A 26,499-nucleotide genomic window follows, 5' to 3' on the forward strand; every position below is an offset into this window, starting at 1 on the left:
TTTTGAATGCGAAAACACGTTATATATAAACGATTAGGGTTCAAGGAGCGTACTGCAGGAAGCTGTTTTATATAAATTATTTTTTAAAGTCGAGAGGAAATGTATGAATTAATAAATCATCAGTAATTCACGTGAATTTTATCGAAATGTAGCAAAAAACAAAGGAGAGGGTTACTGTATTTGTCAGTAAACTTTACTTTCGCTATTCTACCTTTTTTTTACAACGTAGACGCTTTAATCGTTTTCGGGCGAGGGTTAAGTGTTTTAATTTCAGGATATTAGCAATTGCAGGCACTGTTGCCTCACGGCCTAATTTGCCCTGGCACTCAGCAAACACCGCACTAGTCAACAATTTTAATAAACTTAATCATTAAATAATCCATGATAATTATAAATCATTGTCTTGGATTTTAATAAAGTGTATTACGTTATAGGCTGCCATAACATTAATATCCGGACACCCCTCCATGGATAGGGAAACAAGTCCTATGCATGCAACACGTGACAGAGCCTGCTATAAATATGCATACTGGGCTTCGAAAAGACGATTACAAAAGTGGGCATGCAAGATGACACGTTAACAGAATTAACAGACTTCCAACGCGGAATGATAGTAGGATGCCACATAAGCAAGCGTTCTGTACGAGACATCGCAGTCACTCTGGGGGTCCCTAGCCCCAGTAAACCCAGAAAAACGAATAGAACGAGACATGAGAATTTTGTGAAGAATTGTGAGCGCAAATCGTAATTTGCCATTGTCTGAAGTCGCACAAACCTTTTCTGAGAATATTGGGACGACTAATGTCAGCACTAGTACCATAAGAAGAACACTCCATGATATGGGTTACAATTGTCGTGCAGCTGTTCACAAGCCATTGATCACCTCAACAAATGGTAGACACCGATTAACATGGTGTAAGGAGCGCGAATCCTGGATTGTAGAGCAGTGGAAAACAGTCCTATGGACAGACGAGTCGAGGTTCGCACATTGCTAGTCTGATGGCCGTTCCTGAGTGTGGCCAATTTCAGGGGAACAGTTCCTTCCTGATTGTATCCTCCCAACAATGAAGTCTGGTGGGAGCAGTGTCATGGTATGGGACTATTTTCATGGTTTCGCTTGGGCCCGTTAGTCGTTATCGACAAAACCATGAATGCTGTGCAATACCAGGACAGTCTGGACAATTATGCACTTCCAACATTATGGCAATACTTCGGGGAGGGTCCATACCTGTATCAGCAAGACAACGCGCCATGCCATAAGGCTCGGGTCGTAACAGAGTGGTTTGAGGACATGGGTGTGGAAATGTTGGATTGGTCCGTCCAGAGTGCTGATCTGAACCCTATCGAGCATCTTTGGAATGTTGGATCGTCGGGTACGTGCAACTCGAGATCGTCCAAAGAACAAGGGCGAACTGGTGGCTGCGTTAAAGGCCGAGTTGAGGAACATATCACCTGACATTTATAGAAAAGCTGGTTGAGAGTATGCCGCAAGATTGAAGGCCGTCATAAAAGCAAAAGGTTTCAGCACAAAATATTAAATGACAATAAAAGCTCTCTTTTTTCCTTTTTTTTGTCTAAAGGCAGGTGTCCGGATATTAATGGTAGGGTAGTGTATATTATATATAACATTTTAAAACGTTCATTGATAAATTCATTTATTAACTTATTTTCATATTTATTATAAATACACGTACGAACGTACTATACGGCACATTATAGCTTAAGTTACCGATGTTCATAAAACTCTACAACAAAGAGGGAATAAAGGTAAGTAGTTGTGAAGATATCAAATATTTTTATTGAAGAAATCTGTGGATATGTTGCTTGTCACTACCTATTCATCAATCAATATTTGAAATGGTTACAATACGTGCGTGCATCATAAAGAAGAGAGATACAAGATCACTCAGTCAATCTACAATGAAAACTGGCACAGTGATAATTAACATTCAGATGCTGGACATTTCAGAATTTCTGTAGCAGGAATAGAGACCTGATCTGAACCCCACAAACGTAGTTGGAATGACCAACAGTAGAACGACGATTGGGGGGACAGCCGAACGTTCTGACACTTTGCATGATGGTTGCTTTAGAGTAGAAAGAGAGCAACGTATTAGCTACCTACTACTATATATCAGTTTAAAGTGTTCCCAGAAGGACCACGGTTGCCATTAAAGTTCATAATCCTTTCTTATTTCCAGGAAAACGTTTTCAAGTATTGTATAAGAATGACAATGATGACCAGAAAACCAACGGAATACTAAAATGTCTTATGCCTTTCTTTGTTGGACAAAAAAGACCCATAAAGCAAGTTGCAGAGTGCATTTAAAGCCGATATGTAACGACTTTACTTGGGAGGAGTCTTGCTAACCTTTGGAAAGTACAATACGCTAGTGTACGGGGAGGTTATAACAGACCAATATGTGGTAAAATGCCGATCGTAGCGACAAAACGCTTACTAATTTGATTTGGGTTTGTACGTACTGAAACTTTAGAGATTTACACAAATGTTGTTAGTAGTTATTATGCTGGACGATGATGCTTCCTGACGATGGTAAATATGGGATCGGAACCAGCCATTCATTAAGATTTCCTCCAAGAAATAAGGTTGGTCTGTAGTAGAAAATTTACACCTCATCCCATAAACTGCAACAAGATGTAAAAAATTAGGCTGAGTAATGACGTTTGAAGTTTAACATAGACATGTGAAATGTGCTGCTTATAGGTAGCAGTAATCTAGAGCAACGTACAAACTGTGTGGTACTACACTCAGAGTAGCGAAAAATTAAAAAGTCCTGAGACTAATTGTGCAATCAGGCATGAAGTTCTCTCAGCAATGCAGACAAGCTGCCAGGTCATAGGTTTTTTAATGATAATCAGGCTACGTCTTAGGTACTGCATACAGGTCTCGAGGCCTCGTTTAAAATGGGCGTGGAGCTGCAGAGAAGGCCAACGAGATTGGTGCGGAGAACAAAAGGGTGTTCTTACCAAGGAAGGTTTGAGTTCTACCAATTGAAGCGTCTGGAGACTAGTCATCTGCAAGATCTGATTGTGGTGTTTAAGGCCTTTGATGGACTGAGTAAGCTCAATGCTGCTGGCATTCTTGCTCTTGCTTCCTCTACACTCATGAGGGGGCATAAATTCAAATTGAATAAGGATGGTTGCAGGATAGATGTGCGGCAGTTTATTTTCAGCCAGCGGGTGGTTGGTTGTTGGAAGAAACTTCCCTCTGTTGTTGCGGAAGTAGGCAGTTGAATAAATTCAAAGAACTCGACTAAGTCTTGGATAGGGGTGGATGGGTGAGGTGGGATATTTTGTTTTTGGCTGACGATTTATAAGCTTGCTTTCTTACATCATATGCCACTACTACTACTAAACATCCTGTTACTAAAACTCACACAAGGAAACTTTTCTTAAGAATATAAAACTTTGACACCCATACCATCTGCACTTTTGAGAATTTCGCCAATTGTCCTTTCCATAAGTTGATAATTCTTGTCGTTTACCCACCGAAAGGTTTACCAAAACGTTTAAAATTACTGTTACCCAAAAACTCTTGAAATTATGGTGTAGTTCGCATTTGGGACAGTTAAGTGCAAAGTTATTCAAGTAATTATTCTACAGATGCCTCTTATTAGTTATTTTTTCTATATTTGAACCAGATAAAAGGTACTACACCAAATATTTGACTGCGCACATCTGATAAACAAACTCAAAGCATTGCTGCAATCCCACTTACATAATCGCTTTCCCCAGCAGAGATAACTCCATAACAGTACTCGCTTCTTTTCAAGTTAAGAAGGTTACTTCATTGAGAAAATGCCTTCAAGAAGTACCGAAGAATATACATCGAAATCAAACTGGAACAGCGGAATTGTGACTTCATGTGCATCTACGATGCTCACGGTTTCGTATTTCAATGAGTAAACCGCTGCACGTTGTTGGAGTTATACTAAAAGGGTACGGTAAGCCTACCTTAATTAAATTACAGAGTGATTGTTTATTCATCTCAACGTTTCAGTTGTGCAGATCTTTGTAATCCGTTCAGTCATGGAACTGAATTTTCAAAGAAGTGAGGTAAACATTAGGAAATTGGATTGGCCGCATCGCCACTGTACCGTATTAATCGCAGTCATCATGACAGCCCACAATGTGCATCACATTTTCATCGCTTAATAATATACCAAGATGGAAATTCCGTGGATAGAACAGCGATTTTTTTATTCTTTAGCAGCACCACACGCAGCTTATTTTATTACAGCTGGAGGACTTGTTGACATTTAAGAATTGAAATGCTTTGGCCTTTTAGATAGGCAGGTATGACAAGTAGACAAAGCTTAATCCGAGACTTAATGTGAGATGAAACTTGAAATTAGATACCTTTACATCACGATAACGTAACTATCAGACGTTTCTTCAATAAAAATGCAGTGCCATTTTCAGAAACAGGTTTCACTCAGTTGTTTGGATATGTAGTTTAATCGCATACACCAGAAAACCGCCCAACTGAATAACATTTTTTTTACATATTAGGGGATCACAGAGCTGAAGCACCCCCCCCCCCACAGTATGTCTGTAAATTCTTTGGTTGGTTTTCTCGACCTGCGTTTCCGTTGAGGTAGAAAGGCATGAGGCTCTCTCTCCCGAGTATCTCGACTATCTTGGCCACGGGTGTGAAAAACCGCCCTTAAAAATTCTTCACATCGATGCCGGATTTCGAACCCTAGCCTTTTTCCATACAGCGTAGAAGGACGTAACCACTGTGCCATCCACAAGTGCAATACAGCTGTTGCTTTCGGAAAGGGCACTTCGATACTTTTCCTCTTAGTACTGTGTCTGTAAAACGTCTTCATTAGCTAATTGGTTTTGTAAAATAATAGAAAAATCTTACTTCAAGAATCAACGAACTCAATATACACCTTGGAAATCCATCAATAATTTCCTTTCTTCATCAAAACGAATCAAATCCAGACCCATTCAAGGGAGTTTTGAGGGTCACATCTCCTTTGCCCATGAAGGCCTTATTGAACACTGCTCGACAAAAATTAACAGAACACGTAGTAAACGTGGTGTAACTCGTGCACCACGAGTTAGTTTACTACGATGGTGTATTATAGACTAATGATGAAATGAGGAGACATTGAGAAACTTCGGACAGGTATAATAAGGTCCATTTATAGGGATTGTATAAGAATTGCTAAAAGGATCACATTACAGAAATCGATACAAGATACTCGAAAATATGGTCACATGACATAGGGCGCATTATCCCCTCTAATGACTAAACAGGCCTGACAGCAGTGAACTATGCTCGATATAAGGGTATCTATAAGGTTTTGTGGCAACAAATCCCATTCTTCCACCAGCGCGCAAGTTAGCTCAACAAGTAACCGAGGAGTTCGCGATCAGAATGAAATTCAACACCCAAGGGTGTCCCACACATGTTCAATCGGATTTAAGTCTGTGATCGTTCTGGCTAAGGTAGTCGTTGGATATTTTCAGTTTCAACATATTCCTCCACCACTTGAGCCTTATGCGCAGTGGGGGTTGTCGTGCATGTAAAGAAAATCTGGGCCAACCACACCCCTAAAAACTCACAGATAGGGTTCGAGAATCCGTTCTCGGTAGCTCTGCGCATTTAGGGTACCTCTATCAAAAACATGAAGATGGGTGCAGTTGTTGATCATTATTCGGACCAACACGATAACACCGCCTCCACCGTGTGCCCCTTTCTGTGATGTTGGAGAGGTGGTACCGTATTCCTCGTTGTCTGCAAACGAAATAACGTCTAGAATCTGTTTGTAGGCTAAAACGTGACTCCTCAGAGAACAGAACTGTACTTCATTTTTCAGGGCTCCCAAGTCAAATTTTCGTGGCACCAGTTTCGACGAGCTCTAAGGTGTTTTATGGTTAATGGGATACAAACCACTGGCTTACTTGCGTAGAGTCCACTTGAACTGAGCCTTCTTACCACAGTCTGGTGGTCTCTTGAGATTGCAACGGTCACGGATGGCCGTTGCAATCTCAAGAGACAGTTGATGACATGACATCGTAGGGTTCCGTCTTGCTGTTAGAGCCAGATAGCGGTCCGTTTTGGTTTATAGCCTTCGGGCGATCTTGACCAACTGTCCTTGTAATGGTTCTTGTCTCCTGAAACTGCTTCCACAGTAGCGAGACGACAGTGCGTGACACATTAAGCCAGTGTGCCACCTTCGCCTGCTTGAATCGTCCAACGGCCTACCATCTCAAATAATCACCTAAATGACGATGACTTTGCTATCGTGAGTACTGGAGATGTGGCTATCCGACTGAGAACAAAAAAAAACAAGAATTTCTAATATTGAGATGCCAGATTATCTTTCAGTGAATCTGTCATCTCAATATTAGAAATTCTAAAACATTGAGGAAACTTTTGATTTTATTGGACACCAGCAATTAATAATATTGAAGATTGCTCCACTATGAAGCGGTAAAATATTTCTTTTCAAAAATTTCAAACGCCAGACTACGCTTCATATGCTTATGAAGCGTAACCTGGCAAATGATTAGGTCATAATTTAAAGTTGTGAACGTGCACGCTTACGAATTAGCTAACCTTCCAGACGTTATTTTATGTTTAGTGCGTTTGCTGCGATGATAGTTTAGTGGCAAATGAATTTAAATGCAATGAAGTACCTAAAAAAACTGTTATAAGAAAACTCGTGTGACCTTCCAATTGGAGGAACAGATGATTAACTTGAAGGCTACTGACACAGTCGTCGAGGGGATTTGCTATCCATAACTGCAATGTGAGTAGTAACCACTTGTTTTAAAATTGTGAAAAAGACATTTTAGTAGTTTTGCCTCAGTTGTCTTTATTATTTGAGATACGCTATGCTATGAAACTTTATATTTGCACAAAAATGAAATGTCTGAAAAGGTAGGTGAAACACTAATTTTTCACTAAGTTGTTTATGCTTTCTAATAATGACAGATTAATTACAACAGAAACATAAGATGTTATGAAAATAATTTATTTGGCTGTTTAAAAAACAGGCTCAAGTACCATTTCGTATTGAAAGGAGGGTAGTCGGTCTGCTACACTTAGACCTGTTCGACCACAGAGGGGAGGAAATGCTGTGACCTGGGATCCGCAGAAATTCTGATATATATCTCCGATTATAACTATACGTGTGTTATATTGATTACAGTTTGCGAGAACTAAATTAATTATTATTATTTCTGTTTATTAATCTTGGTTCGCCCTTTCCTTTCCCGCACAGCGAGCCTAGAAGGGTGTACATTAATAGTATATCGCAAGGAAATACTTAAATCGGGTTTAACATATATTTAAAACAAAGTAATTAGTTTAGTAATTTAGTCTTTACAATGTTATATCTCTTCCGATAGATTAATAGCAGTGATTGATAGGCCTAGTCCCTCCCACCAGTTGCTATTTAGCTTCATAGTGTATCCCTCCCCCCCACAGCTGTTTCAAAATTGAGAATTCGCTTTCCGATTTTGAAGACCGATTTTAAAACAGCGGCGTGGAGGGGTGTTTATTTCCCCTGACATTGTTTTAAAATCAGGAACTCTATTTCAAATTTACAACAGCCTCAAGGGGGGGGGTTGTAATAAACACTAACAAAAATGGGTACCTATTCTGAAAGGGGACAGAACTTCCCAGAAAACAGAAATATGTAGGAGGGGGCTAGGCCTGTCAATCACTACCACTCTCAACGGTAAATCGCAAGGGGGTACCAGATTGTAAAGTCTAGTCGATTAAATTAAAAATTAAGCTAAAGTTTAAAATTAAGATAAAGAATTGCTTTGTTTCGATTAGAGAATAGCATTAAAATTCGGAATTTAAATAAGAAGATATTTAATAAGTAAATCATCTATTTTTCATTTTGCAGTCAGTGAAGAATCCTCTGTGAAATGTGATTTTTTTTTTTTTTTTTAGCGTCTATTTTGAATTTTATACAGGTGAAGTGATTTCGTTTCAAGTATTTTTAATCGTAACACATTCTTTTCAGAGATATAATAAAACAGAATATTAATACCATTCGAACGAGTAAGTAACCAAATAATAATTTGAGTTCGTGAGATCCAATCTTCTGTTATTCCCTGAGATTTTACATTTGTTCTTCCCCATGGTTCTTGTCCCACCCACGAAGGAAAACAGACCCTCCTAATTAATTTTACTTAACCCTTTCAGAGATTTATACATCATTCAGATTTCGCCTTAATTATCTAGTTCTGAACTTTGCAGTTCACACCTCCTAAGCTGTTCTTCATATGGGCATCGAGTTTTATTCTTCGCTACTCCGGTCATTCATCTTTGAACCTTCACCAGAAGTACTTTTTTAAGGTGTTTTCTTTTTTTAATATTCCGAATGTGGTCTAACCATAGTCTTGCGGAGAAGGATAATATTGTCCCTCTCCCTACTAGCAAAGGCCCTATAAATCTTGGACAGGACAAGATGTGCCTTTCATGATGCATGATAAACTTAATCTCAAATTGAATTATTATTATTATTAGTAGTAGTAGTGGCATATGATGCAATAAAACAAGGTTATAAAGCATCGGCCAAAAAAAAAAAAAGAAACCTTCCCACATTACCTGTCCATCTCTCTAATAACTTTTCTAGTTCTTCCTTGAATTTACTCAAACTGCCACTTCCTTAACACCAGATGGAAGTTTGTTACAACAATCAACCACCCTATAGCTGAGGGCAAACCTCCGCACATCCATCTTGCAATCATCCTTCTTCAATTTGAATTTATGGTACCTCTTGCATGCAGTGTGAGGAAGAGTGCCATCAGCATTACGCTTTGCTCAATTCATTTATGCCTTAAACACCTCAATCAAATTACATCGCAGGAGTCAATCTCCAGACGCTTCCATTTGCAGAACTGAAACCTGTTTTGGTAAAATTACCCTTTCATTCCCTTCACCAATCTCTCTGTCCTCCTTTGCAGCCATTCCAGCAGTTCTACCTACTTCCTAAAATGAGGCCTCCAGACCTGTATGCAGTACTCCAGATGCGGCCGAAACATTGCCTTATCCAATGGGATAAACACTTTCTAATCCCTCCTAGAAAAGTTTCTGTATATCATAGACAAAACTTCATGATCTGTCCTGGCAACGTGTCTGCATTGCTCAAAGAACCTCATATCTGACTGCACAATTACCCGCAAGTCTTTTTCATTTTCCGGTACCCTGAGTGTAGTACCACAGAGTTGGTACTTTAATCTTTGATGTCTACTACCCATATTGACTACCTTACATTTGTAAATATTAAACTTCAACTACCATCTCTCAGCCTTTATATTTTATACCTTTAGACTTGGCGCATAATAGCCTTAGATGCTGATGCGCCATAAAACTTCTAACAAGCAACCAGCCTATCTTCCTAATTTTTGTAGATCTTGTTGCAGTATCTTACCCTGGTTGCTGTCATTAACCACCTTGCCAATCTTAATATCATCTGCAAACTTAGACATTAAGTCTGATATATGGTCATTAATAAATATAGAAAAGAACGGGGCCCAGAACTCAATCCTTGGGATTCCACTGATAACATTAATCCATGAAGAGTAATGTCCATTAATAACTGCCCTCTGCCTTCCTCCACTGAACCGCCCCTTTATCCATAGTAGTAACTTGCCCTAAATGCCACACCTGCTTCAATTTGTACAGCAGTCTTATGTGCAACAGCATGCATAAAAAGCTCTCCTATCGCATTTCCTCGGCTTCGGAAGTTTCTAGGTTGTTTCTTGACTGTTTCAGCATTGGATCAAGCAGATCACATCACCCGTCGTCGAACTATGGATCTTGTTGTTGAAATGTCACGTACATTTCAAAGGCACTTCTTTCACTCTATTATCATTCTATGCCGGAAGTCTGTTAACCCCATTGTTTGCGGCATCTTGCATTCGCAATTGTATCACTGTCTCTTCGAAGGCCTACTTGTTTAGAGTTGTGTCTGGGATGTTACCAACTGTCAACGGAGAGGTGACCGGATGTTACATGGTAGGGCAGTGTATGTAGGAAGATGAGGATAGTAATGCTTGGAAGTGGAAGGGTATTTTATTCACTCAATGACTACTGGACATAGGACCAGATCTGAGAACTGTGGCAATAAATGATTTTATTGCAACAGCACTGCATGATGTTTAATAGAAGGTAAAAAAAAATAATAAATTTCGTTTTCTACGTCCAAAGCATGCAATTAAAAGTAATTTAATTTCTACACCAATCCGTGTAGAAATTAAATGCTTGTTTTTGAATCGCAAGCTATGCAAGACCCGCAAAGATTACAAGCTAATGTGCTGCTCCAGTGCGAGCTTTTGTTTTATCAGGCGGTCGCTAGCAAATTTGGGCAACCTCACTCTATATTTACAATACCATACATACAATATTACAGATACAATTCATAGTATCGTACAGAGAATGAAGTACATCCATCCAAAGTCCATCCACACAAGAACCCTCCAAGATGTCTTTCTCTCTGAAACGATTCGGGAGCCACTGCCCACACAGGGTGAGCTCTCGCCTATAATTAGAACGGTACCGCACATCCTGCGCCTACCTTGTTGAAATATTGAAACTCGTTCTAATGATCAGCCAACCAGGTTATTTTCTAGTCAGCCAAAAGACTTCAGCACACTTTCTTAGCACCTCTATTTTACCCAAGATTAATCGTCTTCGAAATACCTGGATAAACTCTTGGAAGTATTTGAAATCCGCCGCTGTTGCTGCGAGTTCAATCCAGGATTCTACCCAGGTAGACTCGGCGACCCTGCTACTAATACCTAAGATCGGAGTACTCATAAAATATATATCCCCAAGTTTCATCTTTCCCACAGATACAAACAGAACGGTCCACAATAGCTAACTCATGTAACTTTTCAAATAACGATCCATGTCCTTTCAATAAGAAGGTGGCATGTAAATTTGGACTAAACCATCTGGACGAAGATTAACTATTAATATATAAACGCGGAAGGAATTTATTTATAATGCGTACCTTAGTACTATTATTCCACCTCTCCTGTCTTTGAACGAACTAAGAGAGCCCAGCTATGGTTCTTCTCTTCTTTTCTATGTACCAGTGTAATAATTTGATGCTATTTGTCTCGATTGATACGCACACAGCATGCGAAGTGCAGAAGGGCTGGAGAAGAGTAACAGTAATATTGTGATTAAAGATAAGAGTAGTTGCACGCAGATTAAAGTGTTGACTGGAAGCAATCCATGCCATTGTACCTTCACATCTCGCTAAGTATTTGTCAGCTTGCTTAGTAAGAATAGAGGAATCTGATGGTTATAAAATTTTAACTAAATGTAGCCAGATGGCTTGGTAATGGAGGTTAGACAAAGTCTACTAAAGATTACTTAAGGTTACCCTAAGATTAGCTAGTTGCATAAGAGATTTATAATATTTATATAAAGTAACAACTCACTGATCAGAGATAAGTTGTACAAGTAGGGTTTAATTTCCCCTTACTCCTTCCTGACTGATGAGCTTTCCGCCATTATTAATCTACAATATACTGTAATCAAGGCGCATTCGTAATTCACATCACTGATTGGGATGGTTTAGTGTTTTATGTGTTACTGTACAAATCATCTTATCAAGTCCTGGTATACAGCAAGTTTCTTAAACAAACTTCAGAATTGCTGAAAGAGAACAATGGGACCTAATATCCTAGATTTGGCTCTCACCAACTCCAAGCAATGAAGAACCGTATCAAAAACTTTGACGGGAGGAGAAATTAACAGCAGACAGTGGCCATAATCCCATAAAGTGGGTGGGTTCTGGTTAAACAAATTTAAAGAAATATATGTAGTCCAAGTTTAAAGGCAACAGATTCAATTTAAAAAGTGGGACAGTGATGGATTGAGATATTTCTTCGGCTCGAATAACTGGAGTGAGTATTTTGTGCTGTCAGATACAAACATGCTATGGGAAATATTCAAGGATTATATTTTCGAATTCAAAAAAATGTATTCCTACCAATGATCGAGTTCCGCGAAAATAAGATATCACAGTGGATAAAAGATGAGGTTAGGGTTTTACTTGAGCAGCACATGATGCTTCAGGCAGGCTTTGATCAGTTGCATAGATCGTCCGGATAATAATGCAACTAAATTATAATTCTTCTAAGTATAAGGTTATGCAGTTAGGGTCACGAATGATCTAGGACAGGACAGGAGATAAAACTTAAAAAAAAGACTTAGCTGGCAGTCACAGCATGGAATTGTTAAGAGGCGATCTTGTCTGACCAATCTCATCTAATACTGTGATGCAATAACAAAACAGATGAAAAAAAATTTATATGCTGTTGCACATAAAAAAATACTGCTGTACAAACTGACATCGAATTATCCCCCCCCCCAACTATTGCGAGATGCCATCTAGCTTGGTGCAATACCCGCCATTCTTGAGCCGTAAGCCAATGGAAAGCTGTGTTTTGGGGTAACGAGTCACAATACATTGATCTACCAGTGTGACGGTCGTGTCTCGGTGTGGTGGACTCCCGACAACGCTCCGTGTTGTGACGGACTAGTTTGAGGACATGAGCATAGAACAGTTAGACTGGCCAACCAGGAACCCTGACCTCAATCCTATATAGAACCTCTGGGACGAATTCGATCGTCGGGTGCTTGTGAGAAGTGAATGGTCATAACCACAGCTTGAAGTGGTCCCCACTTTGAAGGCGAAATGGTGGAAAAATATCGAAGGACATTTACAAAAAAAAAAACCAGTGGAGAGTGTTCCACGGAAAATAATGGCTGTCAAAAAGGTTTCAGCTCACATTATTACACTGAAAGGACGGGATTCGTGGGGTTCCTGGGCAACGCGACGCTACCACCTCTCTGCGCTAGTGGACGAACCCACTGTTTGGCAGGTATAGAGGTACACTGAATCACTGCATTCACGCAGACAGTAATTCGATGTCAGTATGGATAAACATCTTGAGTTAACCGACTTTGAAAGAGGGATGATAGTGGGTGCCCGACGCATGGGTTACTATATCGCTGAGGTGGCACAGAAATTGCACCATCCCCGTTCCAAAGTATCAAGAGGGTATCGGGAATGCTACATTTCTAAAATAACATCTCATCGTGGACAGCGCTGTGGGCGGAGAAAGGTGGTGGATGAAGCTGGCCATCGACATCTGTCTCGTATTGTTTCAGCCAACCGGAGAGCGACCGTGCCATAAATCACCGCCAAATTGAACGAGGGAGGTGCAAGAAATGTCTGCACCAAGACCATCGGGCGATCATTAGCCACAATAGATTAAGTGGAGCTGCTGACCCACAAGAGGCCCATTGCTAACACCACGACACAGGACTCTACTCCTCAACTGGGCTAAAGAACATCGGCACTGGACCTTGAATGATTGGAAACGGGTCCGATGAGTTCCGTTTCCCACGGGTGCATATCTGGCGGAAACTGCACGAAGCTATGAACCCGTCATGCCAAAGAACTGTCGAGGCAGGTGGACAGTCGGTAATAGTCAGGGGTCTGTTCATTGGGACCTATGGCACGTCTAGACGCATCTCTGAACTGTCCGGGTTACGTGTCCATCCCTGCAAGCCATCTGCATCCCTTCATGGCGATCGTGGACCCACAGGGCAATGGACTCTTCCAGCACGACAATGCACCCACCCCATGGAGTCATCGTGACTAGAACCTGGTTCAAAGAGCATTTCGCAGATTTTACCACCATAGAATGGCTTCACCGGACAATAACCCTGTGGAGCATCTCTAGGATGCTATGAAAAGGTCCGTTTCAGCTATGGATCCTCAACCCAGGAATTATGGACAGCGGTGCATCAAGCATGGATGGAAATATTCGTGCAACGCTTTTGTGAACTAGTAGACTCAATGCCTCACCGTGTGACTGCCCTTATCCAGGCGAAAGGTGGGTATCCCATGATTTCTGTCCACTCAGTGTAGTTTCCCCGTAAATAAAGTTATTTATAGATATGAATCTGTTTGGTTATTAATGGTAGAACAGTGTATAAAGCTCATTTACTTAATAATATGAATCATGGAAATTGAGGTTGCCCATGCATCAATCTCCTCAAACTTTGACTCAATTCCATAGATGTGCTGCGTACTTCGTATTTTAACTCGAGAGTTTGCATGCTCCCACAGGGGGTTAATATCTGTCACTGTTTCGGAGCAGGAAATTATATTAGTGTTTGCGAATCCAGCGTTAACCCATAGCGAATTCCAACCATAATCTGTATTAGATTTAAGGATATTGCATTTGGATGGAATAAATGGCAAATTTTTATATTCAAAAATTTGCACCTTTATGCACTTTTTAAGTTATGAACAACTGATTTAAATTCATTTATTTCTATAAAATAGTGAAAAAAACCTTTTTTTACACATTAATTCACTATCCTCACGCATTTCTACTTTATATTTGATTATCTATTATATTTGCTAATAACCAAAGTATATAAAAATTTATATGTAAATTATATAGACATTTAACGAATAATCTAAAATTTAGATATAAATCGAGCCTGCTTTCCAATGTTTTAAAATTGAGAACGATGAAAACTATCCCAATATTGTTTACATATGGAAACCTGTAAATATGAAGACCCCTTAGAATCTTAGGAGAAGCTCTTTTGGTTGGGTGGAGTTAATGCATCAGTTCTAAGTGGATAGTTACTTATTTGAAGAGGTCTGGGTTCTCATTGGACACTAGAGGAATTTTTAAGGACGTCTTCAGGTGGTGCAGTAGTCAAGACGATCGCAGGCGGGGGAAGTAGTATCCCACCTTGAGTTAATTTGGTTTCTCGTCCCTTGAACACATAGAAGACCAAACTCTTCATAACAGCCAATTAATCTAAAAAGGCAATGCGGATAATTTCTCTGGCGGCCATCTTTTTTCAAGAAGCTGGTATATACTGCAAAAAATAGTCTGAAGGTGCACTCGTATCCTCCCCCTTCCCTCATAGCTGCTGTAATTTTTGTCAGGAGCAGATGGTGAACAAGAGCAATTCGGGACACAAACATGACAATTTCATAAGCCTGCCTTTCATTTTTTTTTTTGTAAAGTAGTCCCCGACTCAGATACCTTTTTGACTTCCTCTCGCCTCCGATGGGATTTGAACCCACGTCTCCAAACGAATAACAAGTGGAGAACGTATTGTCATGGAGAAATATTGCCTAAAGGTTGAATTTTATTATCAAAAATTCCATTCTTCTGCATAATGCAGAAGAACTGAAATGCTTCCTTACCACCTGACAACAAAGTTGCCATAGCTTGAAGTCCAATCAACTGGATATTTATTTATACCAGAATGCTGAGAATTGCTGATTTCAGTTAGTAGAATAAGGAAATTTTGGTATCAGCAAAATTTAAGTCATATTGTGTATTGTTAAGGCATTGTAATTGTAATTGCGATCCGAAGCGAATTTCTGGAGATCTACTCCGATTATGAGCAGGGTTTGTATTGTAGGAAGTACTTGACCAGGTAGGAATCTATCACTGATCTTTAGCCTGCTCCGTTGTAGCTGAAGAAGAGGAGTGGCTCTTGGGGAAGGAAGTGGAACATGCCACTGACATATATCCCAGAAATCAGGGGAGTTGATTTTGGCTGTGGTCACAGTTCTCCTCATGCCGATTATTTGAGAAAGCCGCGGGATTTGAAGTTGGTCGGCCATGCTGGTGGTCCTCTGTTGGAGGGGAGTCGATGTTTGCGGGTTGCCCACTTCAGTATCCAGTATTTGCTGGCGAGGATGGGCTTCATGAGAGAAAGTACCGCAGAGGCCCATATTTCAGGGGCATACAGAAAGGTAGGATACATAACGGTTTTCAGATATCTGATTGTAGTTCTTGCATCCGTGTTATGAAGATGTTGACGGGCAATCCAGCACATTCGGCTGATCTTTCGTAGAACACATTCGATGCGACAGTTGAACCTAAGGTTTGGGTCGAAGGTTACACCGAAATCTTTGTGTTTAGTTACACTTGGAATAATTGCACCCTCCAGTGAGGGTTGTATGAATGTGGGACACTTCTTCAGAGAGAAAACCTTAACAACGGATTTTTGGGGGTTCAGTTTAAGACCGAAATGGTTGCGATGGCTAGAGAAAGCTGTGATCTTATTACAGATTTCCGATGTGATCACTCCTCTATCGGCTGATGGTGGTATTTCGGTTAGGAACTTTATATCGTCGGTGTAGGTAATAACATCTCTGTTACACACAAACGGAATGCGGGCGGTAAAAAGTAGCCCCGATAAAACGCTACCTTGCGGCACACCTGCATTGATGGATCAGGTATAGGAGAGGTTGCGATGAGTGAAGTACACTGTTCTATTCCAGAGGAGTGAGTGCAGAAAAGCGAAAACGTCACCTTTTATCCGAAAGAAATTGGTTAGGAGATTCAGAAGGGCTGTGATGTTGAGGCTTTCAAAAGCAGCATCGATATCGGCATAAAGAACCGCCATTTCTGATCTGGCCTCAAATGCATTTATAATTGCCGTTTGGACTGCCACAAGGTTGGAGACAGTTGATCTATTAGGAAGAACATAATGGAGTTGCTTTGGTGGGTGTGGAAGAAGATGGCGTGTTATATGCAGAAGGACTTTTTCCAGTAGCTTTAGGAGCGCGGATGCAGTAGATATTGGTCTATAGTGCTTCGGCTGGCTTGGTAGATGAACTTTAGGTAGTGGGGCGTGAGCATATTTGCTCCAGGATGCAGGAAACACTCTGAGAGAAGAGGAGTTAAACAAGTAGAGCAGATGATCAAGGATATATGGACTGAGGCACTTTACGATGAAGTGCGGAACTTTATCGCCGCCACGGGGCATGGCGAACGCATCGAGTTGATGGCTTGAAGGAGCTGCTGTCGATCGACTTGAAAAGAAAACAGCTCATCATCTGGACCAGAAATGGGGTCTGGTTGGTAATCATATGGTTGTGTGGTGTTGTCTTGGAATCTGGCTACATATTTGATCCATTCAACTGGATTTAAGTTGGAACCTGGTTCAGAGTTACGGGTATATGGCACTTTGCCTTTGGATAAGGTCTTGTCAGTATATTTTTAATGGCTTGAGACTTCAGTCTGTTAAACAGTGCTCTAGCTTTGGAGTACGGAATTCGGTCATATGCTGTACCAGACTGTTTCTATTGTTTATGAAGGGACTGTTTGCACTTAAAACTGTAATTTAGCTCCGAAGACCACCAAGCATTAGTTCTAGCAGAGATACTGACCTGTTTAGCTGCTGAGAATATGGTAACAGTGTGCAGCTATCCAGTTAATGTCTAGAGCCAGTTCCGGGTCTCCTGATTCAAGAACTCCCAGGGAATTAATCTTGCTGCATAAAGGCATCTATTCGGTTGCAGGAAGGTGGGAGAGATGATGATCTTCCTTTTCACGTTGGGGGAGACATTAAATTTGGGTGGTGGGAGCTGCAATAGGACTACAATGGGTCCACGATCGGATTCAATGTGAGTTTCAAGTTTAATGTCGAGGCTACAGGACCCAGAGGATAATATGGCGTCCAAAAGGAAAAAAGTAAAGAAACTTTTTATAGAGAAATATAAACGTTTCAACATTTCAATTCCACGGAATTAAGAACAGCATCTTGGCATTGGGTCAGTCTCGTATTTCACACATTGAAGGTGATGGACTCTTCAGTGATGGTGAAGAGGTGATCGCCACTCTTCCATTCGCTGTTAAGATGATCCACAGTTTCTGGTCTTTTGCAGTGGAATTCGAGTAGAAGTCTGCTCTGCAACTTCCTCCGTAGACTCCACTTTAGATTTTGCCCTGACATGTCGACAGGAGGCACGTCGTCACTGCTTCTCGTGTGCTTCAAGTAGAAGTTGTAAATTACGGCCTTGGCGGCAACGAATAAGAAGTTGCAGTTGGTGTATGCTGTCTGCTCAGAGTGCAGCAGGTACCAGTAGTCCTCCCGAGTGTGAGCGTGGTTGCAGGCAAGCTTTGCTGCATCCAGGGCATATTTGATGAGCTCCTTGTTCACCGGGCATGCCAGGTATATGTGTTTTCCAGGGTACCTGGAGTGGTGCAGAAAAGGCAGTAGTTTGAGGTGCGTAACCCGAAGATTTGTAGCTTGAATGGGTTGGGAAGGGTGTTGTGCCACAGCCTCCACTGGATGTCTGCGTCCGATTTGGAACATTTCGTCCTGTACTGAAGGTTCCACTGAAAGTTGGATGGTGGCTTGTGGTGAGTGAAGAGGGGTACAGGGACAGCCTGGCAGGTAGATGACAGGAAGATTGTGGCTGTATGGCGAGACATGATTAGTTGACAGACTTTTTGGGAGGGTGCAGGGGACAGAGGTACAGTGTTTTCTGGTGTTGTGATGATGAAGGTTGGTGAGGATCCGGCGACATCTCCAATCCCTTTAGCTGTGTTGATGTCTGAAAGAGATTGTGCAATCGCTGATTTTAGACGTCTGTGTTGCTGCTTTGCATTTATGGTTTTAATTGGCAGGTCTTCGGAATTTTTCCATTCTAGGTGGGGAGTCAGGAGGTCGGCTATGGTCCTAATTCCTGCCCAGTTCCACGTAGGAAGAACGAAGTAGTCATCAGTTGTTGGTTCTGTTATTCGTTTATTGTAGAAGAGTGGTTCTGAGAGTATTGCGGGAAGTGATGTTCCCTCTAGAGTGTGGTGAAGGCCAGGCTTCTTTCAGCGGTGCAGTGCGTCTTTGTAGAAGAAAGACAGTTTTAGGGGTGTTAGCGCCATGTCCATTCTTAAGATTGTTGACAGAGAACCCTCTTGTGGCTGTTGCTAGTAGTTTAATGGCGGTGGCAGAATATGAGTTTTTCATTTGCCATGTCTTTAGAAGAAAGGTGATCCTGAAGGCTGTGATTTTGTCTTCAAGAGAGACCAGCTCCTGACCCCTGTGAGTGAGCGGCTGACAGAGTTTAGAGAAGGGCATACAGTTAGTTTTGTTTCAAAGGAAGCTTCGGTTAGATGCTTGGATTTGGTGGAGGAACTCACTAGGCAGAGTGAGAATTTTGAGGGTGTGCCAGAGAATGCTTGCCGCCAGCTGGTTGACCACAAGCACTCTCCCACTCAACGAAGATGTAGCGCACACTCTTGTCCATTTCCCGAGTACGTACCATTTGAAACGGATAAGCAATTTGGGACAGTTTTTCTGGGAGAAAAGGAGGGTATTGCCTAGATTCACACCTAGATATGATATTTCTGTCCCTGGCTAGACCATGTGCATTGGATGAGGGAGTCAGTTCTGCTTTTCCAGTTGCCAGCCCAGTTATTTTAAGGTGAGGCTCTGGTAGCAGTGTTCGTCGGGATTGTAGATTGGTGGCAATTTTATTGAGGAAAGGTTGAATGGCAATTGTATACAGTTGCCAAGAAAGTGGGCAGCCTTGTTTTATCCCTCTGGAGTAAGGAAGGTTGCGAGTAAGTTGGTTATTGACTTTCAAGCAGAATTTGGCATCCTTGTATAGTAGATGGATATTTCGGATGATATAGGGTCCCTATCCAAATGCTTTCAGCGTTTCAAGCAGGTAGCAGTGTTCAACTCTGTCGAATGCCTTTTCCTGGTCAAGGCTAATTAGTGCTAGAAATTCCTGTTGGCTGTTTGCAATGGAGAGAGGGTCACGGATCAGATGAAGATTGTTGTGTATCGATCTTCCTGGTACTAAGTATGTCTGTTGGTGACCTATGATATCAGGAAGGGTGGATTTTAGTCTATTGGCGATGGCCTTTGAGAATATTTGGCAATCTGTGTTCATTAAAGATATTGGGTGCCAGTTTTGGAGGTTTGTGCGCACTTCTTTCTTGGGATATCAATCGTGCGACAGAAGTAGTGACGGAATCTGGTAGCTCGTGGGATTGTGCTTCTTCAAGCATTTGTAAGAGAAGCACTCCGATTTGATTCCAGAAGGTTTCGAAGAATTCTGAAGTTAGTCCGTCCAGATCTGGAGATTTGCTTTTGGGAAGTGCTTTTCACGCTGCTGTAAGTTCTTTTAGTGTGGTTGGTTTCTCTATGCTGCGTTGGACTGTTGGGTGGATTTTTTTCAGTCACGAAAGGATTTCCTAGATTGCCTTTGTAGAGGTTTCTTGGGAACTGTATATTTCTTGATAAAATCTGGTCACTTCAGAGAAGATTTGCTCCGGGTTTTCAGTAATGTTTCCATCTTGGAGCTGAATGGCAGTGATGGTGTTTGCTTTGTGTCGTCTGCTTTATAATGAGAAGAAGTATTTGGTTGGAGCGTGCGTCCGAAAGAGTTATATGGTCGTGTCTTGATCTCAGTAGGGCGCCTTTGGCTGTGTGTTCCAAGTGAGTTTGAATGGACTGTAGTGTTGACTGATTAATTGTCAGACTATCAGGTGGTAGTTGCTTCAGTCTTTGTTCAGGTCGGTAGAGGTCAATACGCTTTTGTTGGCTCTTCTGATGGCTGTAGATTTGTGAAAAATTATCTCAGTTGACTTTTAAATCTAGGCCACCAATGCGTTCATAGGTTCCAAGCTGTTTTTGGATTGGGCAAGGTTGGATATCAGGTCTTGTAGTTTAAAGATATATTCTCTGTCTTGATGAAGGCTATTGTTGAACGTCCAATAAGCACCTCCACTTTTTAAGTAATTGGGTGAGAAGGAGAGTTGCAGTTTGACAAAGGAGTGATCTGAGATATAAGATGTGATATGTGTGATGCTTCTGACCAGGGGGATGGTGTGTTTTGGGATGTAATATCTGCCTAATCGGGCTTGGTAAGGGAGTCTTCCTGATGCTGTATTTGCTGATCTCCAGGTGTAGGACTTCTCTTTTGGGTGCTGGTGTCTAAATGCATCGACCAGTTCATTGTTGTTTACCAAGGCCTGCAGGTTGTTGACTAACATTGTGCAATGCTCAGTGCATCGCGCTCTGTCCATTTCTGGGTCAAGAGTGCAGTTGAAATTGCCAGCAAGAATTATGTGTTCCTGATCTATTGCAGAGAGATGACTTTGTATGAAGTTGGTTATTTGAATAGCGAATCTGCCCTGTTGTGGCATAGAGATGTTAAAGATATGCAAGGTTTCCTTTTGGGGTCAAGGGTGGCATAAATTGAGTTGCCATCGATCTCTGCTATCACATTGAGTTTACTGGCAGACTTACGATGAATGCCGATACTCACTCCTGCTCCACGATGTTGTTGGGTTGGAGAATAATGGAATACATATGGCCAGTCTGCCCATTTCAAAGATGGCCTTGTGTCTGCTTTAATATTTGTTTCTTGCAGGAGGAGTAGGTCGGCATGATGTCGTTCCACCTGGCCAAGGACCAGTTTATTGTGCAATGCGGAGGAGCATCATCTTGCATTAAGGGACAACATGTTAAACGTCCTCATTACCTACAGGAATAATGGTAACGGTTTTGCAAATTTTGAGAGCGGTTAGCATCCTGATTGATGGTATTGTTGTTCCAGCCTGTTAATCAAGTAGTACAGACGCTTAGATCTATTCACGTCTGCCCAGTCCTTTTTTCCTTTTAGTTTAGAACGCAGTTCTTTAAGTTGTCAGATGAGCTCTGGTATGTTAATGGTGAACTTCAGAGCTGTCACCAGCTTCTGTGGAGAACCGCGGACTTCCCTTAGAAAGGAGCGTAGTTTTTTCACAGTTAAAGGGCCTTTAGTGAAGGGAAAGTTACTTTCCCCGTCCTCATCCTCTGAAGCATCTGAATAATGGGAATCACGGTTGTTCTCTTCTTCTGCCTCCAGAAATTCAAGTTCTTCATTTGAGTCGTGGGTGGTTTCTACCTGCTTATTTATTTCCGTACTTGGTGGTATGATGGGCTTATTTAGGATCTGACCGTTTGACTTCTGTGGCGTTCTGTACTTCTTTTCGTCGACCCTGTTGTTTTTGTTAGCGGTTGACTCTTTTCCTACCAGCGTGTTCATTGTCTTTTGGTGTTTTGTTACTTTGGATATTGACTGCCTTGGGGGTTGCTTCAGAGAAAAACCTCTTGTTTCCGTTGGTGGGCCTTCTAAAGAGAATGCGTCCTGGTCTTCTGTGGTTGTTGAATTTTCTTTTTCTGACGAGTTTGGTGTGCGAAGCATCTCACACTGTTTGATAGTTTCCTGGTTAGTGACGCCTGAATTTCGTTATTACTTTCAGAAGGGCTGGAGATATGTGGGCAATTTTTCCTGATGTGGCCCTCTTCGTGGCAGAAGAAACATTGTGAGGAAATTGAGGTATAAAACATGTAAATGATTCCGTTTAAATCGGCGTTGATGAGTTAGGGATGTTGTTTGCTGCGTTGTTGGTGAAGTGCATAAGTGCTTGACTTCGAAAGCTTTTTACTGTATATGCGAAAATTCCGGTTTCGTAGTTGCTGCAGAGAGTGTGCGTATTTTGCCGGTTACGGATCCATATTTGGATAAACTTCCTCTGAGGAATTGATGAGGAATTTCAGGTGGGACGTTGGATATTGTAACTTTCGTTGGTGCTAAGGCAATTGGTGCCGCTTCCAGGTGATGAAGACCGATGTCTATTCCGTTTTGCAGGATAGTTTGCGCCCACGAGGGGTGGTTGAAATATACCTGCACAGTTCCCGCCACACGGGAGGCGTGAGTAATATATTTCGGTGGTACATTCTCTGCGATCGCTGTAAGATACTGTAAAGGGTTGGTTTTTTTGGTAGCGGAGATTACTATTCCATTTCTCCGGGAAGTAATAGCGGTTGCTTCATTTGTATGAGCGTTGTTCGACCGCGTATGTACTACCCCTCTCTCCGTTTTCGAGAGGGGTTTTCGCTGGCGTCAAGCATAATCCATTAGATACGACATTAGCATAAGTATTAACAGTTACTGACTTTTGGACCTTGAGGTATTCACCTGTTGTCGCAGGGTGTGGCTTCCGGTGTCTTGGTCACTGCTGGCAGTAGCTGTAGGTTCCGTTGCTGTGGTTGTTTGACCTTCGCTGGCCATAGCTGGAGTCAATTGATGGGGTGGGGGAGATAAGCCATTACTGGAATATCCAGTCTTCCATGGCTAAAGTTGAGAAAATAAAAAGTAACCTAACTCAAACTCTGCTAAATTCACACAAACAAAATTATTACTACTCGAAAGCTCTTCCGAAGAGGAAACGAACAATATAAGTCTTGACTGGGGTTTTCGCAGACAAACGTCGAAAAGGGACAAAAAGGCAGGAGCTCAAAAGCACGTGTCCGATGCGAACTAACGCGATTCAAAATCCCTAAAGGATGGAAAGTGTAGACAGATCTCCAGCTATTTTAATCCTTAAACTCTTTCCAGCGTATGGTGAGCTTTCAAGTCGCTGGAAAGGGTAAAATTCCTCAAATCGAAATATATAGTTCAAATACTACCTTATTAGTGAGACACTCCAAAGTCAGAAAGGGATGGCGCCTCCGTGGGCAGGAACAGCAGTGCTTAGCGCACGCTTCTTGATTAGACCGGGGTTCGAGCCCGTGACCACCAAATACGGAGGATGTGGAAAGGTCAGGGAATGACCACCGCATATCCCCGGAGAGCAATATGGCCTTAGTTGCTAATGCTCATAAAAACCAACTAACAACAACAACTACAACAGAAAGGGATCTGAAGCAAACTGACCCATTTTAAAACCCAAAAATCCCACAGGACATCCAGGCCATCTGCGTTAGCAGTTCATTAATTAAATCCCGAAAAAGGCCATGTAAGTCTACTTAAGTTAGGTTAAGTGTCTATTGAGCATCAAGCAACTAGGGCTATGAGGCTATTTATAATTGCATGTAACTTACGTTTGTTCTGATTAAAAAAAGAAAAGAAATTCGGATTTCCGGGATAAAAATCATGCTGCTCTCGCCTGAGACCTATTAACTTACACAGGTTATGAAAAATTTACAAATTCCTCGTGTTATTGAAGGGATTCAACTCGGGCCTTTTTCATCCGGTTGTGGAAGCATGGTGATTGTTATCACTGTGATACCAGTGAGGGCACAAGCCCCAATAAACCTTTGCTAAGGGCATAGGCTCTCAAGTACATCCCTTTTTCCAATTATCAGAAAAGAGGTCACCAACCTTACCTAATCAATCCCCTACACAACAGAATCTGCTCACCATTTGCTTCTGTAATCCACTCTTGTTTGTGTGCTTTATCAGCATTGTTGAAATAAGAATACTAGATAGTAAGATGACCCTACTGGGGCCATCATTCGTTCCTAATTTCCACCACAGTCCAAACATCACAAAGGGGGAACAGTATTGATAAACAACACAAGAACATCCTGGTTTACCAACTGTGAACTCAATACAACCTTCGACTGGCTTTTCCCAGCTAACAATATAAAAATAATCAGCATCCTTAAAACAGACCTTAGAGACACAAACAGATAGTACGCAATGTGGGATCATAAGATCTTTTTAACACTTCGATTTCCAAATGTAGTGGAGATGCCCAATCCGGCTCTTTGTAACTCCTGTTGCGCTACACTCGTGATTGATAACATTATATACAAATTCTAAAGATCTTTCGTTTTATGAATTGTTCTTAAAGACGCTCGTATTTTGTGTTGTCTATCCTCCATTATAAAATGACTAAAACAGTCTTCTTTTCAAAACCGTCATTGCTGAATTCCCTCATCTTTTCAATTTCTCAAAATCAACATTTATTCATATAAACAGGGTAATTAAACGCAATATTAATTACGATAATTTAAACAACTCTCTGAATAGCATCGCTTGTTAAAATATTTACCGTGCCTGGATGAAAGGGCACGGATTCTGTATAAGAAATTTTCGAATGGTTTGCAAATACTCCATTTGTGCAGTTTGTAAATTTAATCGCGCTGAAGAAGAGAGTAAACAATTTATTAACAGCTATTAAGTTCGCTAATCTTTAAATTGAAGGCCCCGCTATTTTTCCTCTCCAAATGTGTGCCATCTTCTTAAGAGTGCTTTCAAATACGAAGCGCATCATTAATCTAGCAACGTTTTTGATCGATTTCTATTTAAAACTCACCTCCAATTTTATTATCGAAGGAATTGGGTTTTCTAAACTGAACACACGAAAATCTGTTGAAGAAATCAATGTATATGTCAAAACTCTTTAAGTAGTTTATTTTGTAAATAAAATTAATGATTGAGATATGGCGTTATGAATTCTTGACAGAAATGAATTACAAGGATTTGCGTTACTAGAAAAATCCTTCTGTAAACTCTTAAATTAATTACATCCAAATTGCGCATTAATATTCATAAAGGATTTATTTATTAGTCATAACCATCGTTAGCAGCCAGCAAATGACAAGGTAGGGTTTCCTATTATTAACTGTTTTATTATTAAGTAAACTGGAAGTCGTGAAACACTTTTGAAAGTATTAGTCTGTTTTAATTCATTACGCCCCGTCTTATCATTTTCATCCAAATAGAATCAAATTATATAATCAGAAAGTTGGGAGGGATTTTTGAAGGTATTGCTAATTAAAAAGGGACAACGCTTTTCCATAATGCATTTTGCTTAATGAAAGATGTTTATCTCCCAAAATAAGTCGAGAGAAAGGTAGATTCCAGAGAGTCGCTTTTCCTAAGTATAATTATGAAATTACTTCAAATAGAGATTGATTTCTTTGTTGGAGAAGAGTGCTTCTTTTTCAATTTACCGTACACTGAATAAACAAATCTAACGCTTAAAATTGCGAGGAAATGAATCACCTGAAACTTATTGAGATGGTTATGACCAGAAATAAAAATTAAGATAGCTGGAAGTATTGCCTGTTTAATGTTCTGTGCGTTTGTATATGAATCTTTGATTGCAACGGCTAAAAGGAATTCAGTTTGGGTGTTTTTCATTTATAATAACGCTTAATTTTTCTTAATTGATCATAAAAGAAAGCGCTTTAACTGCTTTAAGAATTCGTTAAGTCATTGTAGTTGTAGGCTTCAACCACTCTGCGGTGTCTACAACTTCAACCGGTATTAGGAAAATCATTGAGTTCTAACGAAGGCTAATGTACAATCGACAATAAAAGCAGTGGAGCGAACAGATACCCATCTTAATGTGCAAATCCTTAGTGGTACACGATGATCAAAAACTGAATACGGCTGCTGGATTTAGAATCCATCTGATTACAGACTGTATTGTCAACAAGCCTGAAAACAGCTTGTTGTACAAGTTCTTTTTATTAGGGAAAACTCGATTGAAATCTATGAATTAACCCGATATTGAGGTTAAATGGTAAATGGACTTTAGGAAGTAAAACACAAGAATTTTCCAGCGTCTTTGCTTTGGGTATTTTAAAGACAGATAAAAAATTATGAAGAAGTAATGACTGTGTTTAAAAGTTAATATCGATCGACTGGATAAACTTAAAAATCGAAAGGGTATTTGATCAGAGCGTCATAAGTTGGAAGACTACTTTTATCGGACAACGATTGGTGGAGGAAAATTAGTGATGTCATAAATTTTTGCATAGTATTTTAATGCTGATGAAGCTTCTTTGTTTTAATGACTCTTCCGGATAAGATCCTGGCTGCTAAAACCGAAAAGTGCTGACGTGGCCAAAAAAGA

Source organism: Mastigoproctus giganteus, chromosome 7 (assembly GCF_048544385.1).
Source record: "Mastigoproctus giganteus isolate SK-2022 chromosome 7, ASM4854438v1, whole genome shotgun sequence".
NCBI classification, from domain to species: Eukaryota; Metazoa; Arthropoda; class Arachnida; order Uropygi; family Thelyphonidae; genus Mastigoproctus; species Mastigoproctus giganteus.